The following is a 15,513-nucleotide window of genomic DNA, read 5'->3' on the forward strand; positions in this document are numbered from 1 at the left end:
ACAGATTCCGTCTGTGGATTAAGAAAATACTGTTGACTTCAATTGAATTATACCAAATTATTTGCAGGCACAAAACGAGGCCATAGAAAAGTTTGGGGTAATAGAAGGGGAAGGTCTCTGATATTACCAGAGGCCATTTGAAATAAAATCTAAGCAAAACTAAAACATGAAAGATGTGATTTGCTGAGCCACAAGGCTTCATTTGTTCTGAAATATGTTTTGAATTCCGAAATATGGGGAGAATTAAGAATACTAGGTATTTGAGAACCCAAGAGATGGATAAGGAATGAACCAGACAAATTGTAAAATAAATACAGTGTTTCAGAAAACCTTGTGTTTTAGTAAAAGCAGCAAAAGTCTTCAGCTTTTATGTTAAAGCCTTCTTATATTAAATTATTGCAGGTTTCGGTAGCTAGAAGAAGTGAGTTTTAATATATGTTAGAATTTTATTTTTTATTTAAATATATTTTTATTGTTGACAGTAGTACAGATATCTCCCAGTCCCTCCCCCCTTTACTCCCCTCCTCTCAGCCCCCAGTATGTTAGAATTTTAATACAGACATAAGTTATGATGCTTATCTAGATACTTTTATGGGTCCTTACATTTTTTTCTCCATTGCTTATATTTTAATAACAATTAGACTTTCAGTCTTAAGGTAGTAATGGTTTATGAATCAGAAAGGTTAAACTCTATTGGAGATGAGGTTTGAAAATTCCAAAGTCTCCCAAAAAATTTTTTGGTAACATCTGGATAATGACCTTCCAATGATCTTTCATCAGTTGGTGTTTGGCTGCCAAGAGCCATAATTCTGCATTTGTCCTTGCTTCTAGGCTGTGTGGCATAGAAGAAAGGGCATGGACTTTGGAGTCTCACAACCTTGGGTTCAAATCTAGCTCTGTGATCTTGAGCAAGTTACTTAGCATCTCTGAACATCAGTTTCATCATCTGAAGATGGGCCATTTCTGCTGAAGTGGTTGTGAAAATTAAATAAAATAAAGTCTATCCAGTGCCCAAAACATAACAGTAAACCAATGAAGGATCCCAATTACTTCTTTTTATTTTCACATTCTGCATTTTCTTTTCATTCTTCTTTTCCTCCCTCCTTTCCTTCCTCCCTCCCCCCCCCCCCCAAATTCCTTCCCCCCCCCCCCCCCCCCAAATTCAAAACTAAAGGAGCAGTATCCTGTAGCTCTTCAGCATGCTATATTGAGCTGGATGACGTCATCATTAGCTAACACTGGCTTTTAACCAAGCTGTTCCTTAAGGCATGCTCTGGATAGAATTTCATCTCCGTTTAGGGTGTGTACTTCATAACTGGACTATTTATTGGCAGAAAACTGTCTGTGCTTTGCTTTCTGGGATGTGGTTGGTTAACACTTTGCTCCTTAGAGCACTCCATTTCCTCAGTCCTGTGCTCACTGTGGGAATCTGAGCTCTGAAAGAAATGTGAACTTGGTGTGGGTCTCTTTAGATGGTGCACACCAATCAAAACCGTCAGTGGCTATAACAGAAATGGACCATTTGCGGGGAAGGGGGAGTTGTGTGTTTTTTTAATTATGAGACTTTATGACATTGCTCCTAAAAGGCTACTGCCTATATTATATCTTATTATGGAGAGTCAGACAGACTTGATTTTGGATCCTGACTTTGATACATACTAGGTAGTATTTAACCTCTCAAAGCTTTGGTTTTCTGATCTGTATACCAGAGATTGTAGTAGTACCTGCCTCCTAGGGTTGTTGGGCAATTTAGTTGGGTTAATCCATAAAATGCCCTTGCTTAATGTTCGTTCTCAGGAGTGGCAGCAGCAGTCAAAGCCATTGTGGTGAGAGTATATTTGTGTACATTTTACGAACATGTCTCATTCTAGGAACTTACCAGAACTCTCCTTAAATGTTAAACTGGTGATTGCATTCTCTGTAAGCCATGTCAGTGGCAGTCTCTCTCTTCTTTTATATTCCTGCTGCCATTTTCTCTTCCCAGGGTAACTGCACGTAGCCCGTCTCTGAGTCCTGGTCCTCCAGCTCTGGGCCTTCGGTCAGCCTCCACTGAGGATGGGGCTTCCTGGGCTCTTCTTCTGCCTCTGCCTCTGCTCTGTACGCCCTGGGCTGTGGCCCCTTTCCAGCCTCTGGCAGCAGGTCTCTCATTAGCGTGGGTGCTTGAATCTGCTTGGCTAAGAGGAAAACCCCAGGCCAAGCCTTGAAGAGAACCCAAGTCTTTCTCGGTGTCAGCATGCAGCCAGTTGCACAAGGAAGAAATCAAGCCCAAATGTGAAGGCAAGTTTCTCAATGCTTTTGTTTCCCAGTTGAAAGTTTTCTGTCCAGGAACTTCCTTAGGGAGAGGACTCCCAGTGGGCGTGCTCGAGAAATTGTATTTGGGAAGTTCTTTGAACTGAGGTTAGAGAATATCATTGAGACTGTACACTAATGACTATAGCAGCTGCACAACCTCTCATCATTGATGTTTCTGCCTCTCTCTTCCTCTCCCTTTCACTTTGAAATCAATAAAAATATATTAAAATATATTAAAAATGAGAGTATGGGACTGGCAATCCATTTTATTCTAAATCTTTATTTCTGTGTATCTACAAATCCTTTATATAAAAAGTGAGTGGCTTCTATACATGGATTATTTTTGGTGTTCCGAGACATGAATGTTAAACACGTAGATGTGAGCACTGTAGGAGTGGCAAGTCCTGAGGGAGGCACAGGTTTAATCTGGAAGGATGTGTTTGTGCGAGTTCTAGTAATAGATTAACAGCCACTGCCATCCACTGAGGGCCTGCTCTGAAGTGGGCACTTCACATACATTTTCTCCTTTGACCTTCATGACAACCTTATAAGAACATCATGTTAGCAGTGAGAAAGGGGCGCTGAGAGGTAAACTCTGCCTGCCTCTGAGACCCCACGCCCTTTCCACGCCGGAGTCTGCTGTTACCACCAACTCTAGGATCCAATGAATGTGGGTGGTAATGTTACCACACCTGATTCTATTAGAGCTTTTTAAAGGTGTCTATTTCTTTTTGATGCCTGCAAGATGAGAATAACTGTTTGTTGTCATTGCCATTGTAAAGGGGCAAACGAAAAGCAATTTATTCTCCTTCCCCCTTTAATTCCCCAATCTCAGGACTGAGTGAAATAATTGGCTGAGGTATTTTTATACATAGTGCGACTTTCGCATCTAAGGGTGATGTTTTTTTCTAGCTTGTTGGTAGCAGGGGAGAATGCAGAGCCACAGTATGCCATTGGGAGCAAGTCCTTGGCACATGGGATTTGTTCCCTGTGCTCTGGTGTGCGTGCTGATGCACTTTGACTTTCAGAGGTGGAGAAATTACCAGAAATGATTGATCAGGCAACAGTCAAGGACGACTCAGAGCTAGACTCTCTTCCTGTGTCCAGATAAAGTGGTAATCTAACATGGAGCCATTTCCCACATGTTTTCCCTGTAATTTTGCTACATTTGTGTTATTAAACGTGTGCTTTCAGGCCACCAGAGAAGTTTGCCTTGACGTTTTAAGGAGAAAATACCTTTCCCTGGGTAGCTTATATGTGCTGGGCTCTTGATCTGCCGCACTAGAAAGGATATTTCGGTTGTAAGTATTTCTCTGTCTGAAGAAAAAGGAAGTGTTTAGAAATCTTCACACACACAAAAATATCAAATAAACAATCTCTAGAATATGAAACAAGAAAGTGGCCCCAAATCATAGCTGGAATTAGTATCTGTTGCATTTTCTCCTGATTCCTCAATGAATTATCCTTACACTCCCAGGAAGATGTCCTAGTCCTGGCCGGTGTGGCTTAGTTGGTTGAGCGTCCTCCCGTGCACCGAGGGGTCGCTGGTTCCATTCCCGGTCACGGGGCACATGCCTGGGTTGTGGGCTCAGTCCCTAGTAGGGAGTGTGTAGGAGGCAGCAGATGGATGTTTTTCTCTCTCAGATTGATGTTTCTCTCTCTCATGGATGTTTCTCTCATGGATGTTTCTCTTTCTCCCTCTCTCTTCCTCTCTCTCTCAAATCAATAAAAACATTTTTTTAAAGAGATGTCCTAGAAAAGGACACGACACAGCTGCGGGTGCAGAGACGAGCACTGTAGGAGTGGCTAGTCCTGAGGGAGGCACAGGTTTAATCTGGAAGGAGGGGGTTTTCATGGGACAATGAGCTATTTTCCTTCCCGTTATCATGGTAGAATTGTGCGTGCTTCGTTAGTGATTGGGTGCCTGTGAGCTCACTCAGAGGTCAGGCCCAAGTCCATGGTGCCGGGGCCACAGATGATGAAACGCTGTTTTGCTGCCTGCAAACAAGGATGTTCCCGCCAGGGGAGGGGGGGCGGTGTTAAAACCCTCCTGTGAAAGACTGTAAAACAAACATGATCTTTGTTGATGTAAGATGAATGCAATACGGAGGCTGGGTAAGGAGAGTTTAGGGGCTCAAAGAATTTGCACAAGTTATACCCTTTGGTAAGATTCATAGGATGTTTGTCTCTTGGCGACAAGGAAATCATTTGCTTATCCCCTAGAATATTCTGCACTAACCAGCTGGCAGATTCAGTCTGTGTACCCTTGATTTTTAAAGAGCAGACTTCTAAATGTTTACAGAAAATATAGATATAACTCCATGAACTACATGTAACCGTGCCATTGGGAAAGAAGTAAAGACAAATACAGTCAAAATCCTAGTGGAATGCTCGGTGTGAGGAACAAGATGGGCAGATGGCTACCACGCGAGTTCATTGGAGGTGTCAGACTTAAAAGATGGGAGAGGACAGTAAGTGGTACGAATCTGTGAAAACAGTAAAGGGGTGTTTGAGTTGAATCTTTATGAAACTTAGGGAGGAGAAAGAAAAGGGGGAACCCGGTGTGATAGCCACAGGTGGCCGAGGGAAGGCAGAGAGGCTCACTCCCTCGTTTGCTTTTGTCATTACTAGAAGGTGGCTGTCTCACCAGGTGACACAACACACAACAGAAAGGGGACCTGAAGCCCAAACTGGTGAGAGAACTGAAGCTGCTTTTACACTAGTTCACAGTCTCAGGCCCGGATGAATTCTGTCTCAGAACATTAAGTTGTAGATCTGAGTCTGGAGTAACCACCTTGGAGGTAGTCCTGGAGGTGCCCTGAGGTACAGGCAGGAAGCAGAAGAAAGGAAGGAAGCCCATGGAGATCATAGGAACCGCTGATCAGGGAGCTGGACATGGTTCACCAGCAAAACACTAGCCCATCAGAATGTAGTTGGAAAAGAAGTGACCGATTCCCAAAAGGCATGAGTTCCGCAAGAACAAGTTATGCCTAGCTAACTCCACTCCATCTTTTTCCATGGTTATTAGATTGGTAGATTTGGGAAGTTTAAACATAACATGTTAGGATTCTGGCAAAGCATTTAACAGCATGTGTTAGGATAACCTTGGGACAAGTTGGAGAGAAATGTGGGTTTCCAGTTGGTTGCATGAGATTAACGGGTCGATACCAGCTTGGAGAGACAGTCTTGGTGGCCTGCCATGGTACTCTGTCCTTGGCCCTGTGGTGTGTAGGCATGTTTATCATTTATTTACTGGGATTGAGATAGAAGACATGCTTATTACATTGGCAATGGCATAAGGATAGGGAGGGTGCTAAATACATTGACTGGTTGATGGACTTGTATTACACATAATCCCAAATAATGTGAAGCTTAAAATTCTGGATTTAGGTTTCAAAATAATCAGTGAAACAAAATGGAATCAAGAAGACAAGTGTATGTAAACATCTTTGGGAGAAAAAAAAGACGGCTGGGCGTTTTAGTGAAGTATAAACTAAGTATGAACCATCCATTCACTGACCAAATGTTTACTTCACTCCTATGTATATTTTAATCACTCTCAGTACATTGAGAATGCAACAAGTGAGTAAAATACAGACCTTGCTTGCAAGAAGCTGTTAGTCTAAAGGAGTGTATTCGTTTCCTAGGGTTGCCATGAAAAAGTACCACAAACTGGGTGGCTTAAAATAAAAATACATACTGACCCACAGTTTTGGGACCCCAAAGTCTAGAATCAAGGTGTCAGCAGGGCCAGCCTCCCTCTGAAACCCTGGGCGAGAATCCCTCCTGGGCCGTTGGAGCTTTTGGTGGTAGCCGTGGAGCTTTGGTGTCCTTGGCTTGCAGCTGCATCCCTCCACCGTCTGCTCTGATGTCACACGGCATTCTCCCCGTGTGTCTGTCTTCATCTTATAAGGCCTTTTCCTCATCTTATAAGGACACCAGTCCTATGGGATTAGGGCTCACCCTAATCACCTCATCTTCATTTGATAACCAGACCAAGAACCTGTTTACTGATAGGTGCCTCCCCATATCTTTTACAGGAGGGCAGTTCATCCGAAACATGTTCACCAAGGCATTTGACTCTGATCCTATTAAAGAAAAAAGTGCCATAAAGGATTAAACAAACAAGCTCTAGACTATGAGACAAGAAAGCGGAGTGCTGTGAGAACAAGTGGCAGGGAGGAGGGGTGTGGAGGATGCTGGGAGCTCTCTAGGCAAAGAGGAGGGGTAACTTTCCAGGAAGAAGGAGCAACTATGCAGAGAGTCTGGAGGCAGTAAGAGGCTTCGAGTTCAGAGCAAGTTCAAAGGAAACAGTGTAGCTGGAGGGCGTGAGCAGGAGGCAGAAGATGGGCGGAGGAGAGCCAGGAGCCGGCCAGCACAGCTCTGTGCACTGTGCTGAGGTGGTTTGTGGCATCTATTAAAAATAACACAGCCCTAGTCGGTTTGGCTCAGTGGACAGAGCATCAGCCTGCGGACTGAAGGGTCCCGTGTTCTATTCCGGTCAAGGGCACATGCCTACATTGTGGGCTCGATCCCCAGTAGGGGGTATGCAAAAGGCAGCCGATCAATGATTTTCTTTCATCATTGATGTTTCTCTCTCTCTCTCCCTCTCCCTCCCTCTCTAAAATCAATAAAAATATATTTTTAAAAAGGCAAAAAGAATAAATAGGAGTATACAGAATTGGAGAAAGAAAATAAGCAAATTAGACTCTGTGCTTGCGTGACCACATCTGAAATGCTTTGGCTTGTTGGGAGTGTCATTTAAAGTTAGGGCTTTTCAAAATGTGCTTCTCGTACTTTGAATTAATGTACTTCTCGGAGAGGAAAGAAGTTGTGGGATGATAGCCATGTGGGTTATTCGAATGAGAGGACTTTTCCACCTTTGCTCTTAGGGCAGAATGAGGCCAATGGGCAGGCGTTATAGGGGGGCTTCGGGCAGGGGGAGGGCTTGTGGCAGTGGGAGCTACACAAGAGCAGAGGATGCCTCGAGAATGTGGCCTGCCCTTGCCCATGGGGACGGCCACCTGTCAGAGAAGAAAGGAATTCTGCAGCGAAGGCGGGGTGGGGAACTTCCTCCACGAGGTGTACCCACCAGGGTTTCGTGTATGATGTTAAGATTTCTAAAATGCATTAACATGCCCTTTATAATTAAACATCAAGAGCATTCAGAAGGCTGTAACATGAAATGTCACCGGGGGGTTATTAAATAATGGAATTCACTGAGAAGTCTTTGTGATGCAATGTTGGATGTCAGCGACATCGAAATTAACACATCTCTGCAGCATCACAGCCAGGCACGCGCTCTTCGGAGGCCACGGTGTTCGCAGGAAGTATCTTCATCTCACGTCGTGGGTACAACTGTCTCTTTCCTTTGCCTGATGTCCTTCCAGCCGCCCTTGATGGCCTGGTTCTATCCGCCTTGTTTCCAGGGACCAGTTGCCAGTCATGTACGTTAAGCCAAATAAATCCTACTTAGAAGTGGTGGTATGTAAATGTGTACATTCTGTCTTACACCAACTAAGCAGTTTTACCTTCATGGGAGGCGGGGAAGCCGGAGACACACAGTGTATGGGAAAGTGTTAATCCTCCCCACGTGCCTCAAGACCCAGAAAACCGGCCAGCTGCCAGGAGTATATTTAAAAAGGATTTCAAGCACTAGCCAGTTTGGCTCAGTGGATAGAGCGACAGCCTGCGGTTTGATTTTGGTCAAGGACACATGCTGGGGTTGCGGGCTCCATTCCCAGTAAGGAGCGTGCAGGAGGCAGCCGATCAGTGATTCTCTCTCATCGCGCATGTTTCTCTCTCTCTCTCTCTCTCCCTCTCCCTTGCTCTCTGAAATCAATAAAAATATATTAAAAATTATTTTAAAATAATAACAAAAAGGATTCCAGCGTTTCCTTGTCTCTCTTGAAGGAGATCCAGTTCGTATTCCACACCAGCACTTCGCAAAACCCGCCCCCTTTCCTCTCTGCCTCCTTCTCTGGGCCAGGTGGATCCTGGGCTGCCGGCTTTCCTTCCTTCCGAAGCTTCATTGCATTAACAGCCAGGCTTCTTGGCGTTACTGTTTCTGAGTGGGTGGTGTTTTTTTTCTTTTCTTCTCGGAGTCAAAGGAGTCAGGAATTGACAGAGAAGGCAAGAAAGTCCCTTTCTGCTGTGCCCGCAGTAGCTCAGAAGGCCGGGGAGCGGGCAACACCAGGTCCACCAAACCCGTTACTCGCGTGGGTTCAAGAAGGGGCGTGTTGCAGGGGAGGTAGGTGAGTAACTGGACTGCGGCATTCACGTGGATAACAGCAAAACAGACGGCGAGGAAGGGAGGCCGAGGCCAGAGGCCAGAGGGGTGGTCCTGAAACCAGGCGAAGTGTTCCAGTGGTGGATGCTGGCAGGAGGCGGATTGGATCCCCGTGTAAGTAAAAAGATCCCAAACTCAACTCATTCTGCGTGTTCCATACTACTGTTATTGGGGAGTATGCTGATGTTTGTAAACATTTACAAGCATGATTTAAGATCAAGGACACTCGACTGTTTGACTCAAAGAATTCGTTTACAAATCGCTGCACAGCCTGGATTCAAATGCTCGCTTCCTGCCCCAGGCATCACTTCAAGGTAGGGGTGGGAAGTAGTGCTGTTCCCTGGACCCGCTGGAGTCAGAGCCCAAGATACCGTATTTCTCTCTCCGCGTCTGAGCGCTGACTACTCTGAAGGTCAGACGAAGCAGCTCTTGGAGAAGCATCTCACTTTTCCTTTTCAAAATTTGTAAAGCTTGTTCTTTTAGAGAAATTGACAATTCATTAAGTGATTGATATGCCCTAATGACAATTTCTCCAACTTAAAAGTTGGAGATCAGAATTTTTCTTAACTTTTCTAATAATATTACAAAAAGAGAACACACATGGGACAAGAATGTCAGACCTCAGTTTTAGGGACCTCATCGTTACAAGTTATTTTAATTTTTAAAATTCTTAGTTCGCATCGCCTGAACCTAACATTTAGTGGCTCTGCGTGGTGGTGGTGAGGAACGGGCACTGTTTTCGTTGCTTTCTCTGAGCGCACAATAGAAATGTTTTATTCAGACTCGCTCGACGCCAACAGGAACTTTCAAATCTCTCTCAGCCAATAGCAGTGTTTCCACAAACTCCCAAGATGCTAATGATGCAAGTGCTGGCAACACATTGTTTCTGTATTTTAAGAAGTAACAAATCAGAACGTGCTTTTCAAAATTGAAAATATAGTCTTTTATAGAAATGTCTCTTCTGCAAAACCATAAAACATAAGTACACTCGGTATGTGATCCATCTAAATTTCTTGAACTTGAACTTAGAGTGAATGTGAATTCTTGTCGCATTCCTTCCCTGCCACAGTTTGACGGAGGAATGTTGCCTAGCATTGAAACAGAAGTGGTTTAATCTTAGCAATGAATGAAACCAGGTTCCTTTGAGGAGGGGTGTGAGGTAGTAAATTGAGGCGGTACTTCGGCTCTAATGGAAAAAGCATGATTAGAGGAAACCAATGTTCAAAAGCATTTCTCAATTCTTTGCTCTTGGACAAAAAGAGCTTTCTTGGTCTTTAACATGCCTCCTCGTCCATGAACATACTTGTAGCATTTTTAATTTGGAATCCAGCTACTAATCCAGAAATAAGTTTAAAAAACAAAAAAACAAAAAAAAAACTTCCTGAGGATTGGCTATAATTCAACAGGGGCCTGGGATCTCTGAGGTCACCTGGATTTCATTGGTGCCCTTGAGTTGGCTCTAATTTGTATGCTGGTGAATTAAATTAGAATGAAGGTGATAGGGAGTATTTTTGCTTGTTTTTTAAAACAGTTATGTTTGTCTTTTTATGCAGTTTCTTGAGATGTAATACAGTGGGGCCTTGACTTACGAGTTTAATTCGTTCCGTGACGGAGCTCGTAACTCAAATTACTCGTATGTCAAATCATAAAGTGAACGAGTGAGACACGTGATGCTGGGCTGATGTTGTGGCGTTCACTGTGACGTTCGCTGTGCCAACTAGCGGTGGGGTATCTGAAGCTGGCTCGTAACCCGAATTTTAGCTCGCAACTCAAAGCAAAAAATCGGCCGAGAGACTGCTCGTATCTCGAAAAACTCGTTAGTCGGGACACTCGTAAGTCAAGGCCCCACTGTACCAAGAGAATCACTTTCTTGTAAGATGAGCAGTTCCCACACCTGTGACCACAGCAGGACCCCTGAACGGTGGCAAGATTTGATCCACAACAATCAGAGAAACCTCGAATTAAACTTCAGTGATCTAGGAAGCCCACTCATCTAGAATATCTTGTGGCATAAAAACGTGCCCGATGTGACTGTTTTCTGGCAGTTCAAAGAGCTTGACATGGCCATTTGGATTATATTCTAGAAGCTCTGCTGACCCCTACTTACCTCTAGCTCTCCCCAGCCCCTGACGCATGAGAAATACTCAACAAACGTTAGTCATTTTAATAGTATAGCATTTAAGTAGTGACGAGTATGGAGTCCTTAGGGTACCTCCTGATGTTTGGGATGGCACGTCTTTACCCGGTGACAGGGGCTCACAGAGGACACCTCCTTCAGTAGCTGGTTGGGGCGAGGGACAGATTGTACCCTCTGGCATGTGGGGTGATTTATTAACCAAAGATTGCTAAGACCTAAAGGGCCAGGCGGCTGCCTGATGCGAAGCGTATTACCAGGGTCCTTGGCTGAGGAAACCGGGTGCTGACTGGCCAGATACTCCTGTCACAGAGGTGCTGGGGGCTCTGTTTCTTTTCTGTACTTTTTTTTTTTAACTTCTGCTCTTCTCCAACCCTAACAACAAAAGTTGGACGATTTTTTATTTTATTATTCTGCATCTATTTGAATGAGACAGCTAGGTATGCCTTTATTTTTGCCTTTCCTGAAACTAAGTAGATACCCATTTTGAAGCTGCCTTTACAAACTTTCCAAAATTCTCTATCAGCTATTTGTTTGCCGGATGTCCTTAGGAAAGTTGCTTGTTTGTGTCTGGATTCCTGTTAGAAGCTTTGAAATAGCTTTACTTCCTGGGAGTGCCAATCTATAAAAGCCTAAGTGACTGGAATGACCGGTCGCTGTGACGTGCACTGACCACCAGGGGGCAGACACTCAATGCAGGAGCTGCCCCCTGGTGGTCAGTGTGCTTTTACAGTCAACCTCCCCCGGCCAGCCAACCTCCCGCGGTCCCTTCCCCCGGCTGGCAGGCACCGGGCTGGGACAGGCAACCGGGCGTGGGTGGCGGTGGACAATGCTACTTTCCCAGGGGGGCCAAGGGCCGGCTCCCTCCTCGGATCTGGTGGCCAACCTCCTGTGCTCTGTTCCTCCCCGCCAGCCAGCAGGCCCCTATCGGCCTGCCGCCCACCCACTGCAGTGGCAGCATGGCAGTGAGGGAAGGAGGAGTGGGGGAGGTGGGGAGCCATGCAGTGGCGGGGCCCAATGATGGCAGCATCTGAGTTCAGTGTCTGTTCCTTTTGTGCCTGGCTCAGCAACCAGCACCTCCTCTTCGGCCTGGCCCCGATTGGCCTGGCCCCGATTGGCCCTGATAGGCCCTGATCGCCAGCCAGGCCTAGGGACACCTGTGCATGAATTTCGTGCACCAGCTTCTAGTTTGATATAAAAGGAGAGAAAATGTAAATGTTATTCCTACAATGTCATGACCTTCCAGTGACCTCCAGGTGTCTTTAATTTTTACCTATTTCTATATTTGCACTTACCTATCTGGAGGAAATTTGGAGGAAGATATTATACAGACAATTTGATTTAGAGAAAAGAAAAGTTTTGAACCAAATATAAATGAAAGGTATATGAAAAGTATCTTTGTTTTCCAAAAAAATAAACATTTTAGGTTTGAATGCAAAGGTTTGTGGTTGTTTGGTTTGGTTTTTTACTAACTAGAGCGAACAGTTACCATTTCAGATGATCTTTTATCCTGAGTTATATTTTTGATGTATTTTTTGAGAAATTAATCTCTTAAACGTAAATAAAAATGAGAGAAATGTCACTAATCCCATGGTATTATGCCCATATTTTCTTCTCCCTTCTATTAAATTATTTAGCATATAATAAAATTTGAACATGTTTTTGAACTTTAAAGTTGTAGAAATGTAGTTGATGGTGAGTTTGCAGATTGCCAAACCATAAGGTCTAGTTTAAAGAATACACACACACACACACACACACACACACACACACACACACACACAGCAACCAAGATCCAAGTTCTATGTGGTTTAATTTCTTTTTCCCTGTCGGTCCAAAAACAGAAAGTACAGATGTCTCCCTATGATACTAGCAACTCGAACGAGGAAGGGAAATTTGGTTATAATTAGGATGAGCTAATTTGTTGAGGATTTGCTGGAGCGCCTGCCTGCCCCACCGGCTTGCCACAGCTCTTTCTCCTGTAAGATTTGTTGACAGGACCTGTGATACTGAGACGGAGAATTAAGTTTGAAAATTCGGCCTGACTTAGCGGAGGAGAGGAAAGATTCATTTCTATGCCACTAAATGCCTCATCAGGCTCCTGAACCAGAGTAAAAATCCAGGACTGACTTTTGACTGCAGTTTGCAGATTTGGAAAGATTCCTGTGGTCAGCGGAAAGGAAGTCTGCTCTGTGGTGGTGTCATATCACCAGGGCTAGGGGTTTACTTGACCTGCAATGCTGTGCTGTCACATTTACAGCCTGGATTGAAGAAGGTTGAGAAGGAGGTGCTGAGGAAGGAATTGAGCTCTGGGGCAAGAATTACAAGGGGCTCCAGCAAGGAGTTAGGTTTCTTGAAACTGTTTACTTGCGGTGGGGCCTGCGGAAGACCCGCCTGTATCATCAGGCTCCTGAGAATCATTCGGAGATGTTTGCACTGCAGCGTCTATTACAGATCCCTCCAGCCTGCCCTTGGCTAATTACATTTCCAGATCTAGGCTGAATATTTGCAGATTTTTCTTCTCAATAGAGAGACCACTGTCTTAGCAATAAGTAAAGTAATTATTTATTGGAGAAAGGTACACATCACCAATCACTTGTGACCTCATAGGAATGTTGATTCGAGTTTTGCATTCTCAGGGGAAGGCCATGGGTATGAATGTTAACGGAGACCTCTGCATGCATGTAGGTTCCCTATTAAATAGCAGTCCTTGGTCACAGCAGCAGTAGCTGACAGAGCCCTTGGAAAAACAAAGTCTGTACTCCCCAGGCCAATAGCACCGTCTTTAAAAGCCCTGCGTCTTCTCCCTACATGGTGTGTTGTGGATGAGACAGTCAATGGGCAGAGGGTGCAGACCTGAGTCAAAGGCGAAGTATGAGTGGAATTTTCTCCAGCAATGAAAGAACCTTGTAGAAGTGAGAATAAGGTCATCACCACTGCACACAAGGCGCGTATCTTTTAAAAACGTTTTAAAGGAAGAGTTACTCAACTTTTAAAATATGTCAATGTCAAATTGTATCACTCAGATTCGACACAAACACCCTGTTTTTTCATTCTTCTGCTGCCATAGTACGTTCATCTATCAGTCCGTCTCCACAAAAAACAAAAGCACAGGATTCATTTTTCTTTGTTGACTAAACAGTGTCTGTTGCACCTGCTGGGACTTCACAAATGTTTGGTTAACAATGATACATCAGATTGACTCAGGATGTTTTACATTGCGTTTCTCCGTCCCATTATATTTCTACAAAATTGATACTGTGCCAGGGCTTTTGCCATCAGTATTTTATCAGCTGTGCATAGCTGAGAGTGTTTGCAGAGAGCACTGCGTAACCTGTCAGTTCTAGGAAGAGTTCTTGACGTATGCTTTTCTGTTACTTAAAAGCTAACGGAAGCTTAGCAAACGCAGCTTTATCTTATTTTCTGAGGGCAACATGGAAAACGGCCCAAAATACTTTCCAGCAACCAGGTCCTATCTGATTAGAGTGGCGCATTTCTGTAAAGAACAGCCCTGCTTCCTGTGTACTGTAGAGTGAATTAAATTCACTTTTACATTGATGAGATGACGGTAACGTATTCATTTTGGGTAACTGTTGACAATAAAAGTTTTCACTATTTTTGACATTTTCAAAGGTTTGTTTATTGGTTGGCTTGCTTATTTCCTTTCATTTTTTATACTGTTTATTTTGTGTGTGTAGAAGGGAGGGTGTAAAAGAAATTTCACAAAGAACAATATGACAATAGCACCAGAAAAAAAGGATTTAGAAAAAAAGAAAACTTACCCACAATCCTATCACACTCCAAAATTTCTTAATTGTCCCTTCTTTATTTCAGATCCTTTGCTTAAATAGTTAACCGTTATAGAATTTGTGTCTTTTCCTAAAAATTGAGGTTAAGTGTTTTATCAACTGTGTTTTATCTAAAGACAAACATGTATCCCTCATTTTTAATATCAGCTGTTTGCTAATGTTGTATATGACATGTGCCGCTTTCACATGATCTTAAATCATTACGAAATTCAGTAAATCTTCATTTCTGAGCTTTTTAAAAATTGGTAGTTGTCCCTAAATCTTGAATAAAAACATTTAAATGTCAGAGAAGGTCAGCATTTAGTAATACCCTCAGTTCCCCCCAGCTCCCCTCCCCCCCCACACACCTCAGTTGACCTCTATTTAACTTCAGTGTTTTACTTTTAAAAATATATATATTTTTTTATTGATTTCAGAGAGGAAGGGAGAGAAAAGAGAGAGACAGAAACAACAATTATGAGAGAGAATCATTGATTGGCTGCCTCCTGCACACCCCCTACTGGGGATTGAACTCACGACCCCGGCATGTGCCCTGACCAAGAATTGAACTGTGACCTCCTGGTTCATAGGTTGATGCTCAACCACTGAGCCACGCTGGCCGGGCAGTGCATTTCACTTCTTGATTCTTTTTTAGGCAGTACACTTTCCTACCTCATCTTCTATATGTATTATATGAGAAATAGTTTGTCAAGGGTTAGTTGCAGAAATTAATACACATTTGATTGATAGAAGTATTGATACCTTTTGACTTTGGAAGCCAGAATATTGACAACATTGGAGATGGCATTCATCTTTATTTCCAAATTCTCCACCCAGTATTTGTGAAGTGCCATGCTTGGCATTCTGTCAGGTTTTGTGTAAGATACTGATGTGCAAACTTTATTGTTGCTGTAAGGAACTTTTCACTCATTTTTGTTTTTCTTTAGGATTTTTCTCTGTATTCTTTGAGCTGCTTTCAATATCAAGGACTTGTGTTTGCAATGATATGT

Source organism: Myotis brandtii, unplaced genomic scaffold (genome assembly GCF_000412655.1).
Source record: "Myotis brandtii unplaced genomic scaffold, ASM41265v1 scaffold185, whole genome shotgun sequence".
In the NCBI taxonomy this organism is placed as follows: Eukaryota; Metazoa; Chordata; class Mammalia; order Chiroptera; family Vespertilionidae; genus Myotis; species Myotis brandtii.